Source organism: Suricata suricatta, chromosome X (genome assembly GCF_006229205.1).
Source record: "Suricata suricatta isolate VVHF042 chromosome X, meerkat_22Aug2017_6uvM2_HiC, whole genome shotgun sequence".
Taxonomy (NCBI): Eukaryota; Metazoa; Chordata; class Mammalia; order Carnivora; family Herpestidae; genus Suricata; species Suricata suricatta.
The window spans coordinates 78,221,585-78,232,760 of NC_043717.1; the positions used below are offsets into that span (position 1 = coordinate 78,221,585).

Below are 11,176 nucleotides of genomic sequence, written 5' to 3' on the forward strand. Positions count from 1 at the left end.
CATTTTCTAAAATTAATATAAATGGAATAATCAGTTATGCATTATATATTTTTGATTGTCTTTAAGTGTAACCATTTTGAGATTCATCCATATTGGTGTGGGTATCAGTTGTGTTTCCTTTTATTGATGAATAGTTTTCTACTGATTGGATATACTATAGTTTGGGGATATTATGAGTAATGCTTGGGGATATTATGAGTAATGCTTCTTTGAACATTTGTGTACAAGTCTTTCAGTGGATTTATGCTTTCATTTCTCTTAGGTAACCACATCGAAGTAGGATGGTTGTGTTATATGGTAAATGTATGTTTAAGATTTTATGATGATTCCAGTGGTGCCTGGATGGCTCAGTAGGTTAAGGGTCCTGCTTCGGCTCAGGTCATGGTCTCATGGTTCATGGGTTTGAGCCCCGTGTCAGGTTCTGTGCTGACAGTTCAGAACCTGGAGCCTGTCTTTGAATTCTGTGTCTCCCTCTCTCTCTGACCCTCCCCTACTCATGCTGTCCCTCTGTCTCTCAAAAAAATTTTTTATGATGATTCCAAACAAATTTCCAAAGTATTTGTACCATTTTACAGTCCCATCGGCAATTTATTTTTAAATTATTTTTTTATTATTTATTTTTGAGAGAGAGAGACAGCATGAGTAGGGAAGGGTCAGAGAGAGAGGGAGACACAGAATCTGAAGACAGGCTCCAGGCTCTGAGCTAGCTGTCAGCACAGAGCCCAGTGCAGGGCTCAAACCCACAAACTATGAGATCATGACCTGAGCCAAAGTCAGACACTTAACTGACTTGAGCCACTCAGGCACCCACCCCCCACCAGCAATTTATGAGTGGTTGAGTTCCTAGATGTCTTTGCTAAATCATGGTAGAGTTGGGGATTTTGATCTTTTTTTTTTTTTTTATGTGTTGTAAGGCAAAGGTCCATCTTCTTTCTTTTCCATATGGCCATCCACTACTATTTATTGAAAAGCCTAATCTTTCCCCATGGGATAGTTTTGGCACTCTTGTCAAAAATCATAGGTCATATTAAACTGATAAGAACAGATACTACACTTGATCTTAGCCAAAAGGCTGAGAAGCGATAGATACCATATGTTTGCAATCATAGGTCTAACAGGAGAGACCTGGCAGGGGACCATGGGGAGAGGAAGGGGGAAAGAGAGCGGGGGAGAGTGGGGGACACAGATCAAAGGAGACTACTGAATACTGAAAACGAACCATGGACTGAAAGGGGAGGGGGAGGGGGGGAGGGCGTGATGGTCATGGTGGGGGGCACTTGTGGGGAGAAGCACTGGGTGTTATATGGAACCCAATTTGACAATAAACTATTATAAAATCAATAAATAAACATTAAAAAAATCATAGGGCATAGATATAGTATTATATAAGGACTTTTAATTCTATTAATCTATATGTCTATCCTTATGCCATTACTATAGTCTCTTGATTACTATCATTTTGTAGTAAGTTCTTGGGGAAATGTGAGTCTACCAACTTTGTTTTCAAATTGACTATTTTAGTTCCATCGAGTTTTCATATAAACTTTAGGAAGTAGTGTTTGTCAAGTCTCTCCAATGTAAAGTTGATCTTTTCCCTCTTTTATATATTGTACTCTTTTTAAAATATTTTTAAATATTTTATTTCTTTCTTGAAAGAGAGAAAGAGAGACAGAGCATGAGCAGGGGAGGGGCAGAGAGAAGAGGGAGACACAAAATCCAAAGCAGGTTCCAGGTTCTGAGCTATCTGCACAATGCCTGCCACGGGGCTTGAACTCACAAGCCATGAGATCATGACCGAGCCAAAATCAGATGCTTACCGACTAAGCCACCCAGGCACCTCTATATTGTACTCTTTGGAAGGAAGTCACTATGTGTTGCCCACACTTAAGGAATGGAGAGATATGCTTCCCCTCCTTGATAGTGGAAGACTTAAAAAATTCGTTTGTAATTCTTCAGCACAAGAGATTTGTTTCTTCTCTATTTGTTTAAATTTATTGAATCACTTATTAAATCAGTATGGACTGCTGTACGTTTTTTTTTATACTTTGCATTTATTATGGACCAAATTGTGTCCTCCCAAAATTTATATGTTGAAGCCCTAACCCCAATACCTGCATTTGGAGACAGGGCCTTTAAGAAGGTAATTAAGCTACACTGAAGCCACTGGTGTGGACTGTAAACCTATCTGACTGATGTCCTTCTAAAAAGAAATCAGCATCTGGGTGATTCAATCAGTTGAGTGCCTGACTCTTGATTTTGGCTCCTGTCATGGTCTTACAGTCGTAGGATTGAGCCCCGTGGCTGTGGATTTTCTCCCTTCCTCTACCTCTGCCCCTCCCCCACTTACGTGTGTGCATGTGCTCTCTCTAAAAAACATAAAATAAAATAAAATTTAAAACCGATTTAAAAAAAGAAACTAAGACACACAAAGAAACACCAGGGCATGCACACACACAGAGAAAAGGCCATCTATGTGGGCACACAGCAAGAAGGCAGCCATCTATAAGACAAAGAGTGAGCCCTCAGACGAAACTGAACCTTCTAACACCTGATCTTCATTCAATGTTTAATTTCCAGAACTGTAAGAAAATATATTTCTGTTATTTAAGACATCCAGTTTGTGGTTTTGTTATGGCTGCACTAGTAGAGTAACATAGCATTAGAATCCAATGCTACTTCATTTATTTTGTTGCTCAAATTGTTCCCACTTTGATGATTGGTGTTTCTTTCAGGTGGCTTCTGTTTCACATTGACATACCACCCCTTCTTCATTTTTTCTTGAGTAGTCCCCTATGTTCTGGCAGTATAAGTAGCTATAAGCTCAACTTGTATGTATCTTGCCCCAACCCTAGACTCACCCATTTATCCAAGGAATCCTGGTTCTTTTTATTGGAAAATGGTATTAGAAACCATAATCTGAATGCTAAGTATATTCTTCCTCTTTCATATCTTTTTTTGGTTTGTTTTCCTATTCTTTTTTACTGCATTCTCTTACATTAGATTACTATTTTTCTCATTTTAATTCTTTAATGAATTTTTTCACTATACATTTTTAGGTTATACATCTCAACTTGCTAGAATATAGTTCAGATTTGTACTGACTTAACTCCGGTGAGATACAAAAATGTTAATTCTATATAACCCTATTCCCCTTTCCCTGTTTTATTGCTATTACTGTTATGTATATTACATAATATATAAATAATATATATGAATACAACAATGCATTGTTAAATTATTAATATAATTGTATACTTTTTAAAATATGAGAGAAGAAAGGAGGGATAAGATATATTTATAACATTTGTTTTATTAACCTCACCCCCACCACCACTGCAATGTGAAGCTCTTGATGTTGCTCCTAAGAGGATATAGCCTTAGGTGTGCCTATTCAACTTCCCTGTGATAACAGGTTTCATTAGGTCTCTCTTTTATTGTCTCTTTTACTGACCACTCCCAGCTGTCAAGTACCACTAATTGCTGGCTGACTGCTCTTTGTTTACAATGACCTGGTATTGTTTTGATAGTGATTACATTGAATGTGTAAGATTGTTTTGGGAAGTATAGACATTTTAACAATTTTTTTCTTCCAATCCATGAGCTAGGAATATTTTTCCATTTCTTTGCATCTCCTTCAACTTTTTTCATCAGTGTTCCATAGTTTTCAGAGTATAGATCTTTTACTTAATTGTTTAGGCTTATTCCTAGGTATCTTCTGGGTTTTGTTGCACTTGTAAATGGGATTGATTTCTACTGCTTCATTTTTGTTGTATACAAATGCAACAGATTTGTGTATATTGATTGCATATCCTGTGATTTTGCTGAATTAATGTATCAATTCTAGTCATTTTTGGGTGGAGTCTTTTGGGTTTTCCACATAGAGTAAGTATCATGTCATCTGTGAAGAGTGAAAGTTTGATTTCCTCCTTGCAGATTTGGATCCCTTTTATTACTTTGTGTTGTCTGATTGCTGAGGCTAGGACTCCAACACTTTGTTGAATGACAGTAGTGAGAGTAGACATCCCTGTTGTGTTCCTGACCTTAGGGGAAAAGCTCTCCTTTTTTCTCATTGAGGATAATATAGCTGTGGATCATTCATATATGGCCTTTATGATGGTGAGGTATGTTACTTTCATCCCTACTTTCTTGAGGGTTTTTATCAAGAAAGGTTGTATATTTTGTCAAATGCTTTTTCTGTATCTATTGAGAGAATCATATGGTTCTTATCCTTTCTTTTGTTAATGTAGTGTATCACACTGATTTGTTTGTGAATATTGAACCACCCATGCAGCCCAGGAATTAACCCCACTTGTTCATAGTGAATAATTCTTTTAATGTACTATTGGATTAAATTTGCTAGTATCTTGTTGAGAATTTTTGCATTAATATTCATCAGGCATATTGATCTGTCGTTCTTTTTTTGCGGGGTCTTTGTCTAGTTTTGGAATCAAGGTAATTCTGGCCTCGTAGAATGAGTTTGAAAGTTTTTCTTCCATTTCTATTTTTTGGCATGCTTTCAAAATAATAGGTATTAATTATTCTTTAAATGTTTGGTTGAATTTCCCTGGGAACCATCCAGCCCTGGACTCTCGTGTTTTGGGATATTTTTTTATTACTGCGTCCATTTCTTTATAGTTATGCGTCTGTTCAAATTTTGTGTTTCTTCTTGTTTCAGTTTTGGTAGTTTATATGTCTCTAGGAATTTATACATTTCTTCCCGATTGCAATTTGTTGGCATATAATTGTTTATAATATTCTCTTACACTTGTTTGTATTTCTGAGGTATTGATTGTGATCTCTCCTCTTCCCTTTTTGATTTTATTTATTTGGGACCTCTCTCTTTTTGATATGTCTGTCTAGGGCTCTATCAATTTTGTTAATTCTTTCAAAGAATTAGCTTCTAGTTTTATTGATCTGTTCTTGTTTTTTTATTTCTATATCATTTATTTCTGCTCTAATCTTCATTATTTTCTTTCTTCTTCTGGTTTTCAGCTTTAGTTGCTATTTTTTTTTCTAACTTATTTAGGTATATGGTTGTGTGTTTGACTTTTCTTCCTTCCTGAAGAAGGTCTTTATTGCTATATACTCTCTGCTTATGACATCCCTTGCTGTATCCCAACCCCAAAGGTTTTGGAGTGTCATATTTTCATTTTCATTGGCTTCCATGTATTTTTAAGTTTCTTATTTAATTTCCTCGTTAACCCATTCATTCTTTAGCAGGATGTTCTTTAACTTCCAAGTATTTGTTGTCTTTCCAATTTTTTTCTTGTTTTTTACTTCAAGTTTCATAGTGTTACTATCTGAAAATATGCATGGTATGATCTCAGACTTTTTGTACTAGTTGAGTCCTGATGTGTGATGCAGTATGTGACATATTCTGGAGTATTTTCCATATACACTCGAAAATAATGTATTATGCTGCTTTACAGTGAAATTTCTGAATATATCTCTTAAGTCCATCATGTCCAGTATGTCATTCAAAGCTATTGTTTCCCTGTTAATTGTCTGTTTAGGTGTGTCAGAGTCTGACTCCAGCAGGTCCAGAACTCCCTGAAGGAAGGACGTGTCAGTGAAAGAGAGTAAGAGAGCCTCAGCTTCTTTCTGATCACCAGGCAGGAATCTCTGCACTTCAGTCAGGCATCTCTGCACTAACCCAAGAGTCAGCTTTATTTGTTGAAAAAAATGTATGGGGTACAAAACAGAAGTGGCAATTGCCTTAGACAATGATTTCTGATGACAAATTCTTTGATATGTAAAGATTTCACAGAACATAGATTGGTAGAAGACTCATGCATAATTTTTATCAATAGTAATTGAAGTAGGTGGCTAGATGCCTCTCAATGGGGAAGGAAGCAATCTTTAGCATTTAAATACAAGGCAATGTTTTTAGCACAGCAAAAGCAAGAGTTAGTTCTTTGTGAGCAGGAGTCAGCAGCCTGTTTTCTTGAGGGGAAGAAAAACAGGTTTTCTCAGGAAATGTAATATTTGCTCCCATAATCACAAAAGAGGAAATTCCTACAACAAGTTTTTTCATAAGGTACAATTCATATATATTTTTAACATAAGAAGGCAAGTCACTCCTGATATCAGTCATCCAGCTGCCTTAGGGTTTGGTGCTCAAGCAGAAATTGAGTGGGGGTTGAGTGGGTGTAGACATGGGTCGCCATCTGACAGTGGGAAGCCTTGCAAACCTGCTTTACTTCAGAAATGACTCCCAGCATAGGTGATCTGTCCATTGCTGTAAGTGGGGAGTTCAAGTCCCCTACTGTGTTATTGTGCTACTATCAATGAGTATTTTAAGTTTGTTATTAATTGATTTATATATATGGCATTTCACGTTGGGGGCATAAATATTTACAATTTTTAGATCTTCTTGTTGGATAGACCACTCTATTATGATATAGTGTCCTTCTTTATTATTTATTACAGTCTTTGTTTTAAAATCTAGATTGTCTGATATAAGTATTGCTACTCCAGTTTTCTTTTAATGACCATTAATTAGCATGATAAATGGTTCTCCACTACCTTACTTTCAATCAAGAGGTGTCTTTGGGTCTAAAATGAGTCTGTTGTGGGGTACCTAGGTGGCTCAGTCAGTTGAGCATACAACTTTGGCATAGGTCATGCTCTCACAGTTCTTGAGTTCAAGCCCCGCATCAGGCTCTGTGCTGAAAGCTCGGAACCTGGAGCCTGCTTTGGATTCTGTGTCTCCCTTTCTCTCTGTCTCTCCCCTACTCGTACTCTGTCTCTCTGTCTGTCTGTCTCTCTCTCTCTCAAAAATAAAGAAACATTAAAACAAATTTAAAAAAATAAAAACAAAACCAGTCTCTTGTAAGCACCATATATATGGGTCTTGCTTTTTAAAATTCATTCTGATACCCTATGTCTTTTGATAGAAGTGTTTAGTCCATTTACATTCAGAGTAATTATTCATAGATACAAATTTAGTGCCATTGTATTACCTGTGAAGTCACTGTTCCTGTAAATTGTTTCTGGTTCTTTCTAGTCTTTGTTGCATTTTGCTCTCTCTTTCCCCTCAAAGGGTCCTCTCTAATACTTCTTACAGAGCTGGCTTAATTTTCACAAACTCCTAAGTTTTTGTTTGTCTTAGACACTATCTCTCCTATTCTGAATGACAGCCTTGCTGGCCTAGCTTAATAAAGTATTCTTGGCTGCATATTTTTACCATTTTGCATATTGAATATATCATCCTGTCTTCTTTTTAGAATTTCTCTTCGTCACTAAGTAGTTTGAATATCATGTTTCTTGGTGTAGTTGTTTTCATGTTTTTTTTTTTTTTTTGGCTTGGATTTTGTTGAATATCTTGGATCTCTGGAAAATTTTTGGCCTTCATTTCTTTAGATATTTTGCTTTCTCAGCCTATTCTTTGGTAATGATAATTACACATATATTGTCCCAGTGTTCTCTGATACTCTGTCCATTTTAATGACCTTATTCTCTCTATGTGTTTGATTTTGGATAGTTTCTATTCCTGTGTCTTTAAATGTGCTATATATTTTTTCTCCTAGTTTTGAATCTGCTGTTGATCTATCCAGTATATTTTTTATTTCAACTATTGTAGTTTTATTCTCTGGGAGTTTTATTTTGGTCTCTTAAATCTTTCATGACTCTCATTAATATCTATCTTTTTGAGTATATGGAAGATCATTATAACTATTTTAATGTCATTGCCTACTAATTTTATCATATATTTTATTGATGGGCCTATTGATTGTTTTTTTTTCCCTCACTCTGAGTTCCATCTTCCTGCTTCTTTGCATGCTTGGTAATTTTTGACTGAATGCTATGCATTGTAACTTTTACCTTGTATACCTGTAAATACTCTTGAGGGTGTTTTTTCCTGCAACACTGTTAGTTTATTCAGGAATAATTAGTTCTTTTTGAACTTTACTTTTACGTTTTGTTAGGTAGTATCAGTGCAATATTTATTCTAGATCTAACTGTGTCCCTCTTAAAATAATAACCTTCTGAATATCCTATCCAAATTTCTGTGAAGCATGTGTCTTTTTCCTCATTGTGTATGGTCAAAACACAAACTATTTTCAGCCCCAGGAATTGCTCCTTCCAATTCTTTTAGGCGTGTGTGTGTGTGTGTGTGTGTGTGTTGTTTGTTTATTTCTGGCTTTGTTTTTCCCACCACACTTATTCTGATTAATACTTTTCTGAAGAATTGAGAGGACTCCTTTGGAGTTCTTGAGCCCTTTTACCATATGAATTTTTCCTCCATATGCTTTAGCCTGAAATGTCTCTCCATCAAGAAAACTGGAACAGCCTAATATTCATTTGTTTGTTTCCCCTCTTCCTGGAAATATCATTCTGTGCTACCAGATACTCAATGCCTAAAAACTGTTATTTCATGTATGCTTTTTCTGATTTTTTAATTCTTTCAGAGAGGAGATAAATCTTGTTTCTGAAATTCAGTCTTAGACCAAAACAGAAATCAAATATTCTGAATTCTAAATTCAATTACTGTATTTCTTTAGTCTAGAATTATTATTTGATTTTTACAGTTACAAGTTCTCTGATAGTTCACATTTTTAAATCATTTTTTGTGCATTTTATTTAAAAATTTTTTAATATTTATTTTCAAGAGACAGAGAGACAGAGTGTGAGGCAGGGACGGGCAGAGAGGGAGAGAGGCACAGATTTGAAGCAGGCTCCAGGCTCTGAGCTGTTAGCACAGACCCCAATATGGGACTCAAACCCATAAACTGTGAGATCATGACCTGAGCCAAAGTGAGATGCTCAACCAACTGAGTCACCCAGGCACCCCTATATTTTGAGCATTTTCATGACAGTCATTTTAAAGTCTCTATCTCCTTTTTAACATCTTTTGTAATTTTTATATTATGAAGAATTTTATTTTATTTTATTTTATTTTAGGAAGTACCAGCCATGAGTCAGGGAGAGGGCCAGAGAGAGAGAGAGTGTTTGAGAGAGGGAGACAATGGCCAGATACCATGACCCTGGGATCATGACTTGAGCAGAAATCAAGAATTGGATGCTCAACTGACTGAGCCACTTAAGTGCCCTTACATAATGAAGAATTTGAAACATATACAAAACAGATAGAAGAATATAATTAATTCTAACAAAGTCATCAACAATCTTCACTAATTATTATGATGTGGTTCATCAGCTTATCCCCTTCCTTCATAATATTTTGAAGCAAATCCCAAATGCTATCTCATTTTTTAATAAACACTTCAAAATGTTTCTCTAAAATATAAGGACACTTTATTTTTATTTTTTTAATGTTTTACATTTATTTATTTTTGAGAGACAGACAGTGAACAGGGGAGAGTCAGAGACACAGGGAGACACAGAATCCAAAGCAGGCCCCAGGCTCTGGGCTAGCTGTAAGCACAGAGCCCAATCCAGGGCTTGAACCCACCAACTGTGAGACATGACCTGAGCTGAAGTCGGATGCTCAATGGATTGAGCCACCCAGGTGTCCCAAAGGACACTTTAAAAAAAATAATCACAGTATGTTCATGATACCTAAATATTAATTAAAATTACTGTATATCATAAAATATCCACTGAGTATTTAAAATCCCATTTGTCATAAAGATCATACTTTTTTACCATTTAAAAATTAAAGTAAACATAATGTCCACACATTGCCATGGATAGATAAGTTTTTTAAATTATTTTTATCTGTAGGTTTACTATTTATATTTATATTTTATAACTTATTGCAAAAAAAAAGAAACGTAGTCATTTTTCCTGTATAGTTTTTCCAACTAGCTTTTGCGAATTGTTTCTGTGTAGTATATAGATCAATATGTTTCCCTTTCTTTTATAGTTTATGTGAACCAGAGTTGGTAAACTACAGTTCTTGGACCAAATTTGACCCATCACATGCTTTTGTATGGTGCAAACTAAGAATGTTCTTTTCATTTTTAATGGTTGAAATTAAAAAAAAAAAAACATGCAGGAGAGACCGCATCTAGCCCACAAAACTTAAGAGTATTTACTCTCTGGCCCTTTACAAAATTTTTTTTGCAGATCCCTGCTCTTAATTAAACCTGGATCCAGAGATTTGGGGCTGATCTATGTTTATCCTTTTTATCTTTTTGTAAGACTGTTACATAGGTTGTCTTGGCTTTTTCTGTCATATGACATACAATATCTGGTTGATATTAATTGACTAAATTTGGTTGAATGTCAGACATTGTGAATACAAAATAGATATTTAGAATCTAAACAATCTTACCATTCTCTAGAGATTTAGTGTTAAGTTTACAAATTACTTAGATTAGGGACATATTACCTTAATCTAATCAATGAATATACTGATTCAAAGCTATGCTTTAGTCCTTGTAAGAGCTCATCTATTGTTATCACCACAGGACTTTTTTTTAACTTAAAGTTTTTATTTAAATTCTAGTTAGTTAACATAGAGTGTAATATTAGTTTCAAGAGTAGACTTCAGTGAGTCATCACTTACATATAACACCCAGTGCTCATCACAAGTGCCCTCCTTTTTTTTAAATGTTTTATTTATTTTTGATACAGAAAGAGATGGAGCATGAGAGGGGGAGGGGCAGAGAGAGGCAGAGACACAGAATCTGAAGCAGGCTCCAGGCTCTGAGCTGTCAGCACAGAGCCTGATGTGGGGTTCAAACCCACAAACCTGAGATCATGACCTGAGCCGAAGTCAGAGGCTTAAACAACTGAGCCATCCAGGTGACCCACAAGTACCCTCCTTAATAGTATTTCTAAGGTATATTTTTTTCAGGTCGGAAATAAAAGCTTGAAGTGTTTATCAGGTCTCATCCTCCTTTTGGGGCCTTAAACTTCAATACATTTCCTCAGCGATGGGAAATTGCTCAAAGTTCTACACAAGGATCTCCTGGGAAACTTGGCACCTTTTGTCTGGGATATTGGTCCCATGAGTGCTTCTGCATTTAAAGCTTTCCAATGCTTTCAGGTAGGTTTGTCTAGCAATTTTTATTGTGTTCTTATCAGTAGGGTTGTCACAAAACAAACTGTTGTGCCATTGCCATAAAGGGTAACTGTTATTTTACTTGGGATGCTTATATAACATCTAAAAAGGAAATGTCTGGAGGGCATTTAGATATAAGGATCTGGAGTAATTCCTCTACCTGTCTCCTAAATGTTGGTATCTTCCTAAATCTCATCTTCCTGT

At 35.8% G+C, this 11,176-nt stretch overlaps 1 pseudogene; it reads right to left on the reverse strand.

The window, feature by feature from the left end:
- Positions 1-940: 940 nt before the first annotated feature.
- Positions 941-1,084, reverse strand: LOC115284535 (annotated as a pseudogene).
- Between the last annotated feature and the right edge of the window lie 10,092 nt (positions 1,085-11,176).